Below are 18,125 nucleotides of genomic sequence, written 5' to 3'. Positions count from 1 at the left end.
TATCATTTACCAGTCTGTAATCTATCTATCTATCTATCTATCTATCTATCTATCTATCTATCTATCTATCTGTCTGTCTGTATGTATGTATCTATCATTTACCAGTCTGTAATCTATCTATCTATCTATCTATCTATCTATCTATCTATCTATCTATCTGTCTGTCTGTCTGTCTGTCTGTCTATCTATCTATCTGTCTGTCTGTCTGTCTATCTATCTGCTCATTTACCAATCTATCTATATGTCTGTCATCTATGAAAGTATGTATGTGTGTATCTATCAACTATGTTTGTCTCTATATCTATCTATCATTTACCAGTCTGTCATCTATCTATCTAATCATTTATCAATCTGTCTATCTATATGTCTGTCATCTATGAAAGTATGTATGTATGTATGTATCAACTATGTTTGTCTATATATCTATCATTTACCAATCTGTCTATCTATCTATCTATTTATCTAAAATGGGATAAAAATACCTAATTCCCAAGGTTGTTGTGTGCATCAAATGAAATAAAATCTGCAGTGTACTATATAGACCTTAAAATACTATATATGCCAGGCACTGTTATTATTATTAATCATTAAAATTAATTAGTAACTAAACATTTATTAAGCACTTACTTTGTGCTGGACTAAAGGCTAGTGATACAAAGAAAGACAAAAACCAGACCCTGGCACCAAGAAGTCACCATACTAATGGAGAGATGTAGCAGGGGAAATATTCAATCGAGTAAATTGAAAGTAACAGAGGGAAAGGTTCAAATGGATGGGACACTGAGAAAGAGTTCCTTAAGAAGGTATTATGGGAGGCAGAAATTCAAAGAGGTGAAGATGAGGATGAACATGGAGCACAGCTTAGGCAAAGAGATGGGAAATAGAATGTAATGGCTGAGGAACAGCAAGTAGGCCAGTATGGCTGCATAGTAGAATGTGTGAAGAGAAGTAAAGGATAAGAAAATTGAAGAGATACAGAGAGGCTAAAAACAACAAAAATATAATTATTAATATGCTTCTGTTGAGTTATATAGCAAATTAGCTTGCATGCCCACACTTTCATTGAAATAAAAAAAAAATCATCTTATCCATCTGTGCACTAGTTTCCCAAATGTTAAACATAAAAGAACAGGACAGTCACTTGTCCTAGGACCATTTCTATGTGAAATTCATTATATAAGATGAAAAGAATGAAATAATAATAATACCCAAAATACATGAACAAGGTATTTTCTGATGTGCTTTTGGCAGATTGTCCTATAGCTAGCCTGATCGTTCCATCACTACGTGGATCCACCATGTTGTATTTACTTCTGGGAATATTTGGCATTTACCAATTATTATTGGCCTGCCCGTTAAGGTGGAGTAATTAGGACTCTGTCAGCTATAAATAAAACAGAGTTGTACTTTCTGGCAAATTCTTTAATGTGACTGATTACCCCTGGCACAAAAGCTACAGTTACATGGACCGCTCAAATAAAAGTGGTATAATGATCTTTCCATCTGTCAAATTCTCATAATTAAAGGCATCAGGAATGCATAGAATTAGCACCTCAGGTTCCTTTTGCAGGTTTGGACAGCATCCATCACCAGTTTGACAGATGGGATCATGTTTCTTTACATTTCCATTTTTCTCTCGTTTATATAACTATGTAATTCCCCAGTGTGGGCACCTGCAGGGGATGCAGAAAGCTAGTCTTGTGATAATTGCGAGCAGGATCCCTTAGATCTACTTCATTATTTATCATCACTCTTAAGCTGAAACTCCAAATATGTGCAGAAGCCATTATCTAAGAATCAATCAGCCCCATCCTTCCCTTTAGACACTGGAGGAGAAGCTAGCTGCCCCAGGAGCATATGAGGACACAGAGACTCCAGATACACATGATCTAAGGTAAGAGAAAGGGAAAATAATAATATATTTCCATGTTAATAGAATTTATTGAGCATCTGCTCTATGCTAGACCCATTGAGTTATCATGAAACAGGGTGCAAAAAGCACATATTGGACACTGCCACTACCTAAAAAGATATAATATTAAGCTTCATGATGTTGGTCACTAAATGTCCTGGGCCTCAGTTGGCTAATCTACAAAAATAGCTAAATGTTCACTAAAACTCTGCAAGGTTATGATTTGAATACAGGATGATAGATCAAGCCTATTTCAGTTTGTGTGACATGCTAGATTAGCTGGAAGTCTAGCCTTAGAGTCAGAAAGTTCATGTCGCTTTGGGTTAAAGTCACCTTGGAACACATAGTGGCTCTGTGACCCTGGGCAATTCACTTTGCCTCTCAGGGACCCCCAATCATTGTAAGACTGTAAATTATAGGACAGCTCACTAATCTGTATTGATAGAATGAGTTTCCTTCTTGGGGATTTTCTTATATAAATGAAATCATAGGTATAGACTCCTCCCTTCCCCAAACTTTCTGACGGTTTCCCATAAGGAATTAATACAGCAGTTTAGCCTGATTTCTTGTAATGAACCCATGTTGGTTCCTAGGGCAACAACACTTACTTTCCTACGCTTGAACGCCTTGTTTTAAATATCTCCTTTCTATAATATTATAGAATTTGATGCCAGAGAAATAACTAGAATAAGCCAGGACCAAATCACAGCACCCTTCTTCCTATCCATTCCACCTTGACTAGCCCCTCTAGCCACCTGGCTGTAGACTCACACAGCTTTGGTCAAATGAAATAAAGGTTTAGCATGGTGCCAGGCACTTACTAGGCACTTAATAAATGTTTGTTCCATTCATGATTTCCCCAACCAGAGAATCTGCAATTACAACCTTCTGTTAAGATAGAAAACCATTAGGTTTTAACACCCACCTTTGCACTATTCTGGCAAGATATCTTGGGGTTTAGGACTAAACCAAATCACTCTGGCCCTCATTGGTTGACTAACAACATGTCCCAGACCAAGCCTTACTTTGTCCACATTTGAGCCTTCTTTGGCTCAGAGTGAATGTAAATAGTAATTGTTTCTGTTTTGACCAGAAATCCTGAGAATCTTCCCCTCCCATATTAATTTATTTTTACTAAGTAAGAGAGGACGTTTTCTGCCTTGTTTCTTTTTTTGTGATTCTTTTTTTTTTAAAACTTTTTATTTTCAAAACATATGTATGAATAATTTTTCAATATTGACCCTTGCAAAACCTTGTGTTCCAAATTGAAAGCAAGAAATTCAATATGTTAAACACATGCAATGATCATGCTACACAAGAAAAGGCAGATCAAAGAAGAAAAAAATGAGAAAGAAAACAAAATTCAAGCAAACAACAACAAAGAGTGAAAATGCTGTATTGTGATCCACGCTCAATTCCCACAGTCCTCTCTCTGGATAGCTCTCTTTATCACAAAATCATTGAAACCGTCTGTCTCATTTCTTACCTAACTTTAATGATTTATTGGACTTTCCTCAGTCAAACTGAGATCCTTTCACTGAGACCCATTAGCTTGAATAGACCAAGGTCTCCCACTTTAGCCATAGCCATCTCTGGTCATCCTGATCTATATCTTGCCATTGAACCCAGATGACACTTTCCAGAGAAAGTGAGGCTGGGGATTTTGCACATCCCTCTCTCACTTAATTCCAATTTGCTTGCATGTAATGGTTCTCTTTGAAAACAAAGAAGAAACAATAAGAATACTTTAAGGACATCCCTGAACCCAAATTGGGGTCACAAACAGTTGGATAAGACTGGAATTGACTAAACAACAACTGGGCTTTGCTATTTGTCTTCCCACCAATTCCTCTTAAAAAGTCTTTTCTTAGCGCTATATCCCCCTCACTCACACTTGGAAGTTGGGTTCCTTGGACAGGTGACTGCTACCATCAGTTCAAGGATAATCTGGGTGCACAGACCTAAAAACCTTACCTTGCCAATTCTCCCCAGTAAAATTATTTTATTTTATTATTTTTTGTTGTTGAGGCAATTGGGATTAAGTGACTTGCCCACAGTCACACAGCTAGGAAGTGTTAAGAGGACTACAGTTATTTTAAATAATCAACTACTCGATACAATCTATTTATTCAATTCATCTATGTGTCAGGCACTGTTAAGCAACTTTAAGATTTTTTAATCTCATATTAAGAACTTACTATATATTAGGCACTATGTTCTGAGCAAAGACATTGACTAAATCAGCATAATAATAATAATAGAATCTATAAAGACTACCCCAGCCAAAAAAATAAAATTAAAAAAAAAACTCTTCAGCTATGCTTTTACACAAAAACACACACCATCAGTGGGGAAAAACGAGCACAAACATAAATTACATTGTAGGGAGGTATTTCTATAGGGAATGCATGTTACCAAGGCAACACACAGCTTTAGCACTTCAGGGTCTCAATATCCTTTGTCTTCTCACGCTGTATTCACATTGATCCCCACCAGGGGCAGTATCTCTGATGTGTGGATCACTTAATTGGTCTCCTCTGCAGCTTAACTCACAAATGCCAGGGCTGATCCTCCCTCCAACCCTCAGCTGTCTCTGTTCCCTGCTGCAATGGGTCATGCTTCCCAAAGTAGCTTCTTGTTCTCACTGCCTGCTTTCTGCTGCATGATGTTTCTGTTATTGGGCAAGATGCCATGGCCAATGCAAAGGAAGGAGGCTCTGGTAGGGGAGCAAGGAATTGCTTCCAGGCTCACCTGACTTTCCAGGGGAGCAAGCTTGCTATACATGGCCATTCTTTTGATACTCAGTAGCAAGCTGTCTTTCAGCTTCTATTAGGGAACTTCATGCTTTATAAAGGGTCTTTACATTTTGTTAAACATATGTATCTCTTATTACTTGTCTCTCTGTTACTTTCCTGTTTTCCTGTTTTGTGATTTCATTAGCAGGGCTAGAGAGGAACCATCCAGAAGATACACACACACACACACACACACACACACACACACACACACACACACACACGAGCACAAACTCACACACTCCTATGTATTCTGTCTTCCTTAACTAGAATGTCAGCTCTTAGAGAGACTAGATTGTTTGGATTTTCTCTATGTCCTTAGCATTCAGCACAGTACCAATGGTGCATCAAGCATTTCATAAATGCTTTTTTATTTATTCATTTTTTCATTCATTCAGTAACTCTTTGCTGGGAACTTAATTCTTTTTTAAAAAAATTTTTTGTTCTGAACCTGTCCTTTTTTTAAAAGTTTTTTTTTTAGTTTAGTGAATTCCTGGTGTGAAAATTCCTTCCATGATGTTGACCAGAAACTTATAGTAAAGAAGAATTTTAGAATTAGGGTTTGGAAGGATCTTTAGAAGCTATAATAATAACAATGATGATGATGATGATGATTAACACTTATATTGCACTTTTAAGGTTTGTAAGGTATATTATATATATATATATATATACTTTATATTTTATAAGATATTATATATATATGCATATATATATATACATAATCTCATTTAATCCTCAAGCAAACCTCTGATGTCATTATTATTCTATTTTACAGATGAAGAAACTGAGGCAGAAAAGTTAAGTGCCTTGTCCAGGGTTATACAGGTAGGGTTTTTCTGACTCCAGGTCTAGCATTCTATTGCCTGCATTTCTTGGCTGCCATCCAGCTCAGCACTTCATACAGGTACACAGAGATATGCAGAGTCATTCGCCCAGGATCACAGAATTTAATTGTCTAAGGAATGATTTGAACTCAGGCTCGCTCCAAGATCAGTCCCCTATCTTCAATGTCACACTGACTCTCTCATCTAATTTATTACTCTCTAATACATAGAATCACAAAATTATGGAAGTAGTGGTGAGAAAGAACTTGTAGACCATCTGCGTCATTGCTTCTTTCATTATCTACATGAGGAAACCCATGATTCAAGTCAACAAATATTTAGTAAATTTCTCCCATGTGCCTGGCACTGTGCCAAGTGTTGGATGGTATTATCTCTCTTTTCCTGTTAACATTTCTAGTACTGAACAGGGACTTTTCCATAGAGAAAATGCTGAATAAATACTTTTCCTTTCCATTTTTATAAAAATAAAATCTTGACCTTAAGGAATTTCTGATTTAAACAAAGTCTTGACCTTAAGAAACTTCTGATCTAAATCACACATATACATAAATAAGTATTATTCAATCAGCAAGGTACTTATTAAGGACCTGTTATGTGCCAAGCACTGTGCTAGGTTCTAGAGAGAAAAAAAAAACAAAAAAATAAAGCAATCCCTGTTCACAAGGAGCTGACATTATAAAGGGAGAAATTAGTATAATTGGACATTGAGATTATGGAGAAAGGGTAAAAATCTGTACAAAGTGATATAAGAAATTTGAGAAAAGGGAGGGGAATGGAGAAGGAGAGGAAGAGGGAGAGAGCAGGAGGGAGAGATGGAGGAAAGGAGATAGAGGACAGAGAGAAAAGAAGGAAAAGAGGAAGGGAGGGAGGGACAGGAAAGGAAGGAGACAAGGAGGGATAAGGAGACATAGGGAGGGAGAGAGTGAGAGTAGCACACTTTTGAGGAAAAAAATCAGAGTTCTTTTATCTGCCTGTTTCTAATCTTCTACCATTTCTCTTTATTCAAGATTACTGAAAGTGGCTACTTAGCTGCATCTGTTCACCCTTTCATCATTCTGTGTTGTTAATTCATCTGAGGCTTGAGACTGGATCTTATATACATCAGCTAAGTGCTTCCTGAGTATCTCCTCACCTGTCTTGGAATTTCCTTTCTAGCTAGTTTCCTCTTAATCCCTTCCCTGTCAAATGATTATTTTCAGTATTAGTAATATGCCTGGGAAAAGGACATTGGGGCACTGTATCTCTTTGTGTCATCTGGGCCATTACACCATCTGTTCCTAGCAGTAAGCCAATCTCTTCCTTCTTCTTCCTCTAAACATATGTTTTAAAAATAATTTTTGTTGCCCTTAATGTTTTTGGAGGAATGGGCATATTATTCATTTTAGTAGTTAGTTTTATGGACTCTAAATGAAAGTACACTTTCAAATTTACCTTCATAGATATCTTCCCTCCAACTCTGTAGATTTTCCCTTTCCTTCCTCATTCCTCAGTTTTTCATCTCCCTTTAAGTGTTGTTTCCCCCTTCCCCACATTAGATTATAAGCTTCTCCAGGATAGAGATTATTTTTCTTTTTGTTTATATTTATTTCCCCAGCACTTAGTAGTGTCTGACACCTCATAAGGGCTTAGTATATAAATACTTGTTGACTTGCCTTCATTTTGGGTGTTGTCTTCCTCATTATAATATAAATTCTTTGAGGGTAAAGACTAACTATATGTCTATCTTTTGATCTCTCTATATATTTGTCTCTATCCATTCATCCATCTACCTACCCATCTATTTATCTATCTACCTTTCTATCTACCTATGTAACCATCTATCTATCTACCCATCTATCATCTATTTGCCTCTAAATTTTAGGAGTTATATCCTTTCTAAATCTCTAAGTTATCTATCTAAGCATTAAAAAAAAAAAAAAACTTTCCTTTTTCTTCTCTATTGAAGGAACTTGGAATTACATTTTTAGATTTACATATTCAAAAGCCTCTCCTCCTTCTTGATTTGCCTTCCCTTTCTGAGTTTCTGATCAATTAGCACCTATTTTTTTCTCTGAGATCTTGAAAAGCTTCTTTCTTCAGCTTTAAAGTACATTTTGGCCTATGCCCAGTACTCCCTTCTTTATATTATAGCTGACTAAGATCTGTCTCTCTTTCCAAATGTAGATCATTCAATAAGAAAAAAAAGTTAAGGGGGAAAACAGTCGATAAACATATGAAGCAAGAAAGACAGTATTTGAATTCTATCTTCCTGATATCATTTATCCACAATTCTATATTATCTTTCTCATTAAGGTTATGTGTAGTTCATAGATTTAAAGATATTCTTTCCAAGGCATCATGCACCAAGGGCTTAACACAGACTCACCCAGGCCTCTTTCTAGATAACAGGCCTTTCATATCTTTCTCTGGTAATCCATAAGCCCTTAAAATAACTGGATTTCAATTTTGTTTCTCCTGTGTGTGTGGAAGAATAGTCCAAGTTGAAGGCAGTCAGAGATGCCTCTGGGTACAAAGGAAGGAGTAGGATAATTAAGGGTTGGATTAATGCCATCAAGTACATCCCAAGATGATCGATCAGCCAATAAGCAGAGTTCCCAGGAGATGGTAAACATCTGCCACTTTCTCTTCCCAATAAAAATGGCAGTTGTTCCTCTAGACTCCAAAAAGATAAATTCTCCAATATGGTTTCCAGAGCTTCAGAGATTGAGTGACTTGTCCAGGATCACACAGCTAGTAAGTGTATGAGTTTAGGTCTTTTGACTCCAAGTCTAGCATGTTATTCCTTCCATTCATAAAACTGAAGGAGTGCTCCACAAGTCCCATTTTGCATTACTTCCATATTTCAAGGATTCTTAATTTTATCACATGGGAAAACTCTCTCCCTATACAAATTAAAGCCTTTAGGAAATGGTTTTCTAGCTATGGCTAAGCAACAGTTCATCATTCCTTGGCCAACATGGTGGTAGGCTGTCCTAAACTTATTTGGACTGGTCCTTAAGACATATAATAGATATACCACATCTTCAACACCATACATGAATATTAAGTATTATTGCAGTAGTAGCTTATGGAGTATTTCAGAATTACTGTTCTCCTGACAAAACCTTTGAGAACCAGGGTGCCTCTCTGTGCCATGATGAAATATTCATGAACTTCATCAATTTCCAGTAATTATGTTAGCTTAAAAAAATAAAATATGTATGATTATGTTCTTATACTTGACTTGTGGTCCACTGTGATCTTGAGGTTTTTTGCTGTCATAATTATGTTTAGCCAGCCTTTCCTTATATTGTGATCCTTGTTGTTTTTTTTTTTTTAATAAGTAAAAATATTTTATCTTGTATCTTTTTTGAGCTTCATTTGCTTTTAAATAGACTTTTGTCAGGTTGTTATGGTTTAATGGAATTGCTCAATAATTTTTGAAAAAATAAAAATATCTGAGTAATCTAATTAGAAATATGTATGACAAATTATTTCAGAAAGATACCAAAGCACTTTGCAATTATACAAATGTCAAATTCATTACCTTTAATAATTTAATAGTTTATTATTTGGTTTCTTCTCTTTCTCTTTGTCTCATAAACGGCAGATTTGGGAATGATATTCACAAAGTCATTTTGTAATATTATTTTCTGACAAAACCAAATATATTTGATTTATGACTTCAAGGATGGGCTTAATACAAATTCCCAATTCCATTAATTAATGAAATATTGATGATTTACAAAATCTTGTGTTTTGTCATCTGTAAAGTGAAGTATCACTAGATGATACCTAAGTCCTTACTCAGTTCTACATTAGTGCCCAACTGGCATTTTTACCAATTGATGCTTAAAAAACAACAACTTTGTCTCCTTGCTATATCCACATATCCCCAGGCCACATGTTGCCCTTTAGTCACTTTTTCTCCCTTAGAGTTTTTTCTCAATAAGCCTGTTTCACCAGACTATCCTGATGCAAACATTGAGAGTATTCCACAATGATATTGATCCCTAGTGATGTTCCTAAGTGCTGAATTTCACCCAATTTCTGCTCCAAATGTTGAGAGTATTCCACAGTGATATTGGTCCTTGGGATATCCATAGGTGCTGAGTTTTACCCATTTTCTGGTATATCTAGTATAGCTTGATAAGGTAATTTTCATTAAGTTATGAGCTGGGTATTATGCAAGGGGCACTGACTATAAAAAATTAAATCAAAATAGTGCTTCCCCTCAAGGATCTTATATTCTATCAGGGGCAATAACACACCCACCTATAACTAAATATTAAGCCTATCCAAAGTAAATACAAGATAAACTTTTGTGGGAGAGGCCCCAATTGCTAGAGAGAGGGAATAAAAAGAAACCTCATGGAAGAGTGCTGAAGAAACATACTACAGCTTTATTTACTACATAAGGGAGGTAAGAATTTGTACATTGCCTAAGTCAGAGTGTGAATTTCTTAACTACAATAAAGATTTTTTCCCTACAGCTATAAAGTCATGTTGGAAAATGAATTATAAGGATCCCAAGAATCACATAACCATAGTTGGAAGGAATCTAGAGACCATGTTGTTCTGCACTGTCATTTTGCAGTTAGAGAAACTGAAGCTCAAGGAAGTTTAGTTCCTTCTTTCAGGGGTCACAGGTAGTAAATGATAAAGGCAGGAGTTAATCTCAGAACTCTGACATTGGTTAGCTTTCTTAAATATCTAGAACAATTCATCTCACTAATAGCACCACTGGTTATAGCATCACAGACTTAGAAATGGTAGGGACATGGCTCACATTCAATAGTAGTTTTCAAAGCCCTGTAACAATTAGCCAAGGAGTTCATGCTTGAAAAAGTGGTGCCGTAAGCAACAAATAATTGTCAAGAATATTATTAATAGTGCACTAAATTACCCTAGATATTCTCCCACACATTTTGCTGTTGTTGAAAGTAATTCATGGTGCAAAATATGTTTGAAACCACTGTTCTAGTTCATCTTCCTCATTTTGTTTCAGGGATGATAGGTAACTGGTCCAAAATTACTTAGTCTCTAAAGTAAAATCTGAACCTTGGTCTTCTAACTCCATTCAGTGCTTTCTTCTGCCTATAATGACTCTATTCTACTCAAGTTAACAATTACTCATTCACTGTCACTCTGCAAGCAGCCCCTCTTCTAGGTGAGGTACATATAAAGACAAAAATCAAACCAGTCCCTGCCCTGCCTTCAAGCATCTTACATTCCACTGGAATCTCCTGGAATCTATTAGAATCATTTGACAAATTTTAGTTAAACTCACTCTCCCTTAAAGGGAATGGACAGAGTACTTGCAGTAGAGACTAAGGAAGTAATCAAGAATCACAGAATCTCTTGTGAAAAGAAACCTAGCAATCATCTAGTCAAAACCATACATGAAAAAAAAATCCCAACATATCCTATCCTTCAAGTTATATAATCTAGCCTCAATCAAGTGGGAAGTGAGACATACATTCAAGAAGAGAACTTTAGAGTCTGTTCACTTCTTCCTTTGAAGCATTGGAAAGCCTTCCCTTGGGTGTTTTAACATTTTTAGATGCCAACATAGCATTCTTTCCTCTGCCTCTCAACTGCCCATCTAATATATCCTTCTTTTTAAAAACTTCTTTCTTGAGTCTGGTCTTTTATTTCACCTCTTTCACTCAATCACTGATCCTGTGGAGTACCTGATGACCCTCACCCTGTGTCTCTCCATTTCTTTTTGCATTGTTTTGTTTTGCTTTCTTCAATTTTAGTTTTAATTCTGATTCTTTGGAGACTATGGTATTTCAAGACTTGTATTCATGTAACATCAAAGGAGAAGATGATAAAAGACACATATTTGAGTAAGAAAGCAGTTTGGAATCAATGAAAACAACACACAATTTTCCAAGCATTGTCCATCTTTGTCTCTTCCTCCTTCTCAAATCTGCTCTGCTCATTGAGCAGCAGTAATGATTGTTGTACCAAATGGAATAACCCACATGGAATGCTTTACTCCATTAGAACATAGAGTATAATTTAGTGCAATAGAGAAAAAAGGCTAAGTGGAGTTAATGGTCATGGGTTCAAATCTTATCTGACTTTTACTATTTAGGCATTCCTTGGACAGGACACTTCCCAACTTTGGGTCTCTAATCTAGAAAATGAGATTTAGGGGCAGCTAGGTAGCACAGTGGATAGAGCACCAGCCTTGAATTCAGGAGGACCCAAGTTCAAATCTGATCTCAGACACTTAACACTTCCTAGCTGTGTGACCCTGGGCAAGTCACTTGACCCCAGCCTTGGAAAAACAAAAAACAAAAAAACAAAAACAAAAAAAAATATAAAATGAGATTTGGTTCAATCTACTCGATGGTATTATATGGTTCTAAATCTATGTTCCAATGTGTCTGTAGCTCAGCAGTAAAGACACAAAGATAAATGGGAGATGGCACCTAGCCCAATATTAGAGTTTACGATTGAGTATGTTAAGATGAAAAGTCAGATAATCTAGGAATGACTCAGGAGTAATGGAATGGGGTGATTTATGGATAATCAGCCATTAGAGAATAGTTTTAGAAACAATCATTTTCACTCCCAACCCCCATAAGTAGATCAATTTAACAAAAAAGAAATCCACCTTGTCATACTTTTTTTAAACAATAAATCCAGGGAATCCATGTTTTGATAATATTTCTATACCCAGATTGGCAGGGTTTAAATACTATTGCTCTAATAACTTTTTTTAAAAAAAATTAATCAAGATATTGATTTTTCCCCAGGAGAAAAATGATTTAGTCAAAAGGTGTTAAAGTTTTACGTTTTCATAATTTAAGTTTCCCAAAAGAAAAAAAAAAAGGTCTTTGACCACTTTAGCATCTACTAGACTAAGCAAAACACGAGTGGGTTATATTAGAAATATTGTCCAAGGAACTTTCTACAACAAACATGATATTTCATATGCAAGACATTGATGCTGAGAAGTTCTAACTTCCTTTTTGTGTGTCAACATCTCAGGCAACTATTTTAAGTATCAGGGAGTACTGTCAAGTTGAAGTCTCAGTTTTAGTTCAAGACTAGCTCCAAACTTTGTGTACTTCCTATTCACAAGCCAGAAAATAAAGATGATTCAAATCAAAATTATGTTATATCAAAAACTATAGAAGCCAGGGCAAAATGTGCGGCACATGTTTTCAAAGAAATGAAAGAGAGTATGCGGAAATTGAAAATTATACATAATTCATTACATATCCTGGCATATTTGAAATGGACCTGAATATTCATTGCATACCCAGTTAGAAAAGTTTCTATAAATTCCCCTCTATGATGAATATGTGGAACCTTTTTTGGATTTGCATAATAATTCAGGAGAGCCTTCAGGGAGAAAATGAACACTGGGGAATTTTTTTTTCAAATGGAAGACATATAGTCCAAGCGCAAAGATGGGAGGTACTTTAACAGCAAGATTTCTTATAAGGCGACTACAGTCCCAAGTACAGTCTTCTCAGCAGAGAAGGCAGTTTCTGAGGGATGCAGAAAATAAGGCCGTTTTCTTAAAAAACAAAACAACAACCACAACAAAAGATGATCTGCTTTTTGGGAATTAGGTCAGAGAATCACCAAATCATAATTATCATTTAATTATCTTGAACTAAAATCCACTATCAAACATTTATTAAGTGCTTACTAATTGGCAAACACTGGGCTAAATTTTGAGGGCACAAAGAAAAAGCAAAAACAGTCCCTCTTCTCAAGGAGCTTACATTCTAATGGAGGAGGAGATAAACAACACATATACAAATAGGTATACACAAGATATATAAAGAGTGGATAATAACTTCTGAGAGGAAGGTGATGGCAGTCAAAGTAGGGGACTGAGAAGGACCTCCTTCAGCCTGTGAAAGAGGCATTTGGCATTGGAGGTGGGTCTTGACAGAAACTAGGGATTCAAAAAAAAGGAGTTTAGAAGGCATTGTATTCCAACTATGAGGAATAGTTAGTGCAATGGCAGGGAGAGGGGAAATCAAAGATAGAAAATCATGCATGAGGTATAAAATAGTCAGTGCAAAGGCAGCGAGATGGGAAATCAAAGCTGGAAAATCATCTATGAGGTATAGAAATAAGCTAGGAAAATTAAATTATAGAGTTCATGAAGGAGAATGGGAAAGAACACTGAAAAAAGAAAAAGGATAAAATTTGAAGAGCTGTTAAGTGCCAGAATATTTAGTAATGATTCTAGTCAATATGTGTCCTGCAGTGCTTAAAATGAATAAGGTCATTTCATCTTAGACTCTACCATTCCTTATAGAACATAAAGAAATAGCCAAATCCCATGAAGAATAAGACAAGAACCTCCAAACTACATTGTAACACTTGGTACTTTTAAGGCAACAAACAAAAGAGTAGGAAAAGCTGCATTGGAAGTGATGATTCAAGATAAGAAATGAGGGCATTTCTATTATTCCAGTCACCCAGATTTGCTGTCTAGGGTTATTTTTGGCTATTCCTTTATCTTTACCCTTCACCCTTTTCTCTTTATGCCCAAGGACTTGATAAGTATTATAATTCTACCTCTGATATTTCTTTCATCTGCTCCCTTTGGCCTCCTCACACAATTCCAGTCCAAGCCATTATCACTTGTCATCTAGATTTTTGCAAAGTCCTTTTCTTCAGTCTCCCTGATTCCAAACTGTCCTTTCTCCAATCTATCTTCCATGCATCTTATGAAATTGTTTTGCTAAGACATAAATAAGCTTGACCATATCACATCCCTATTCAAAAATCTTCCCTCTTGTCTCCAAGGTAAAAAACATGTTCTGCAGCCTGCGATTTTGAACCCTGTATACTACCTTTCCAGACTAATTTCATATTACTCCCCTTGATAAACTATGTTGGGGTACTCTTGTCTTTCCACAAACAAAACATGCCTTCTTTACCTCTGCTTAGGATCTACTCTCTCCTCATCTCAGTCCCTTAGAATTCTTAACTTCTTTTAGTGCTCAAATCAAGTGCCAGTTCCTAAAATTAGTTTGTTTTACCCTCTCTGTTCCCATCCTCCATGTTGTCATTTCTTTGGGTCTCCTTAAATTAACCTAATCCATGGATCAACATTTATTAAGCTTCTATTTGCTTATTTATATACATGCTGTATCTCATTATTGAAATAGAAACTCTTTGAGATGGGGACTTGTTTTTTCATTTTTTCTATTTATATCCCCTGCATCTAGCACCATAACTTAGAAGATACTTAATAACTGTCTACTGAATTGAATTAACTCATATTGAGTATATAATCCTTTAAAATCCCAAGATTTTTTCACTCAGATTTTTGACTATCTGTGCCTCCTTCAGTTTGTCTCTGTGTTAAACTTTATAATCCTATATATGAAATTTCTTTTTTCTTAGATTCAGGTGATTAACATATAATTTTTTGAACCTGATTCCATCATCCAACATGTTGGTTATCTCTCTCAACTTTGTGTCATCTCACATTTGATAAACAGACCTGTACCTTCTCCCATGTCACTGATAAAAAAAATATGTCAAACATCTCAAGGCTGAAGAGATCATCACCTTTTTAGAAGAAAAGATACCGGCAAGAATATATGACAGGATCAGAACTACAGAATGACATTTAAAATGTGCTTTTAATTCAGAAAAATGTGAGGGTCACCGTTTAAAAGAATAAGTTTTACTAATGCAAAAGAGCTGCCTCAGTGAGGAGGCTAAAAGAAACCAGAACCTACCTCAGTCATCTGATATTTAATGTCCTTGCAATCAAGGTCAATCACAGAGTAGAAGAAAGGCTCTTTTGTAAATTATTTTGGAAGAGAAGAAGAACAGAAAATGATGATAATAATATCTCACTCAAATGGTCCTTGTTCTCATGGATATAGGCATTCCTGCTGGTAAACCTATCCATGAGTGCCTATCCTGTCCTGTTCTTTCCGTGTTCTCCCACAAGATTGCCATAAAATATCCATCCAATATGCTGGAGGCCTTCCTTTTCTTCTCCGGATACCAGTGGAACACAGAATTCTGTCCCACTCCTATTTTAATCTCTCTTTTTAATCTCAATTTTTGTCTCTGTCTCTTTTGCCTTTCCTTCTCCAATCCCCCACCCCCTTCTCCATCAATTTAGTAATGACTTGCCAATTTCCTGAATTCCCTTCCTACATGTCTTTGCATTTCTGCTATCATCATTTCTCCCTTGTACTATTGACAAATTTCTTCAAATTTCTCCTCTCTCCCATCCACTCAGCTGCCAAGATGATTTCTCTAAAGCACAGATCTGATCACTCATTCCCTAGTCCAATAAGCCCTACCAGCTTTCTCTTTCCTAAAGAATCAAATACAAGATCCTTTATTTTGAGTTTAAAGCTCTTTACAGCCTGGCTATTCCTACCTTTTCAGTATTCTTAGTCTTCCATGCATTCTCCAAACTAGCGACACTGGACATCCCTCTGTTCTTTAAACATAATACTTCATCTCGTACCACTGTCATTATACCTTCTATCCCATTCTACTATCCCATGATGGAAAACTACTTTTTTTGACTCCATTTCTTCACCTCCCTTCTTTCCTTCAAAATTCAATTCAAATTTCATCTACTGCATGAGGCTTCTTCTAGTCCCTCTAACTGCTAGTAACTTTTGTTTTTCCAAATTACTTTTCATTTATTCTGCATATCACCTCTGTGTACCTTTCCATGTAATTTTCCCTATTAGAATGGGAACTCTTATGTATGCATGTATATGAAAGGCAGCTAGGTGGTGTAGTGGATAAAGTCAGGAGGGTCTGACTTCTAATCTGGTCTCAGACACTTAACACTTCCCAGCTGTGTGATCCTGGGCAAGTCATTTAGTCCCAATTGCCTGAGGGAAAAAAAAGAATGAAAACTCCTTGAAGATAGGGACATAATTTTGTCTTTTTGTTGTATTCCCAGCCCTTAGCACAATACTTGTCACATCATAGCTTAATAAATGCTTATTAACTGACTGACCGTGCACAAGCCTATACAAATTATTTACCAAGCTTTTATGTTGAGTATTTGTCCCATTTCTCATTCCAGAGATTACTACAATAGAGATTTGATTGATCCAGGCAAAATCAGAATGGCATTATATGCATATTCCCTGTACTGGGACCCCTAAGTAAGTCTTTAATTTTTAGTTACTGAATTTGTGCATCTCTTGACTTCTGAAGTCACCTTCCTTCATCTTCCTCCTGACCCCTCCACCCCAGACTCAAAGTCTCTTATAAGAGTACTGCTTCTGGGAGAAATTGGTTTTCACCATCTCTTTCCATGAAGCTCCAATAATTTCTTCACTGGAGACATTGTGCTTCCTTTCCAATTAGTTATGCACTATTATTCACTTCTCTATGGTTCCCAAGATGAGTGAGCATCTCTATTGCTTCTTTGTGCTGCGATCTGGCCATTTGATCGCCTCTGCTAGCTCACCTTTTTTTCAACTGTGTTTACAGAGACCGCAGGCTCATTGTGGACTCGGCATTAACTCCACTGAACCCTTTTGTGGGGCTTCTCAGCTTCAGAGAACAAAGATTCATACACAAATAATCCTTGTGCTAGAAGCTTTCATGGTGTGAAGGGCATGGGCATGGAGAGTGGGCAGGGAAGCATGGGAAGGGAGAATTGCTATTTCTTTGACTCATCCACTCTCAGTTGATGAGTGGGACTCTCAGTACTTGACACTACTCATCATGGTGCCATCCACCCCTCTTGTAAAGCATGTTGATCACTTCCTATCCATTTAAAAAATGAACAAGTAGCAGAATTTGTTATTCTTAACAATTGCAGGTCCTGGTTTTCCCTGTGTTTTCTTCTTCTTTTTTCTGAATAAGTATTATTTTATTCATCAAGAGAAATACAACATGTGTACTTGCATATATAAAATTTTATTTTTGATAATTCCCAGAAATTTCAATGATGTATGGAAGTCCCAGGAGGAAGATCCTTTCACTAATACAGATCTATGACTTGGGATGGCTTAGGGAGTTGTTTGTCTGGGATACTAATGAATTTTTGGTACAGTTGTAAAAACATTCTTTAGAGCAATTTGAAACTACCAAAGGGCTATAAAACTGTGCATACCCTGTGAACTAGAATTGCCATTACTGGGTCTACATCCTGAGAAAATCATAAAGGAGAGAAAAGGACCCACATGTGAAAAAATGATTGTAGCAGCTCTTTTTGTGGTAGCAAAGAATTGGAAAGTACGTAGATGCCCATCAATTGGGAAATGACTGAACAAGTTGTGGTACATGAAGGTAATGGAATATTATTGATCTATAAAAATGATGAACAAGCTGATTTTAGAAAAGCCTGGAAAGATTTACATGAACTGATGCTGAGTCAAACAAGCAGAACCAGGAATACATTGTACACAATAACAGCAAGGATGTGCAATGATCAACTATGAAAGACTTGGTTCTTCTCAGTGTTTCAATGATCCAAAACAGTCCCAATAGACTTTGGACTGAAAATGCCATCTGCATGAAGAAAATTAACTGTGGAGATTGAATGTAAATCAATACATGCTATGTTCATTTCTTTTTTTCTGTTTTTTTTTTCTCTCCCATGTT

Source organism: Sminthopsis crassicaudata, chromosome 3 (genome assembly GCF_048593235.1).
Source record: "Sminthopsis crassicaudata isolate SCR6 chromosome 3, ASM4859323v1, whole genome shotgun sequence".
Classification (NCBI taxonomy): Eukaryota; Metazoa; Chordata; class Mammalia; order Dasyuromorphia; family Dasyuridae; genus Sminthopsis; species Sminthopsis crassicaudata.
The sequence above is the reverse complement of the archived record's forward strand: the minus strand, read 5'-3'. Positions refer to the sequence as shown.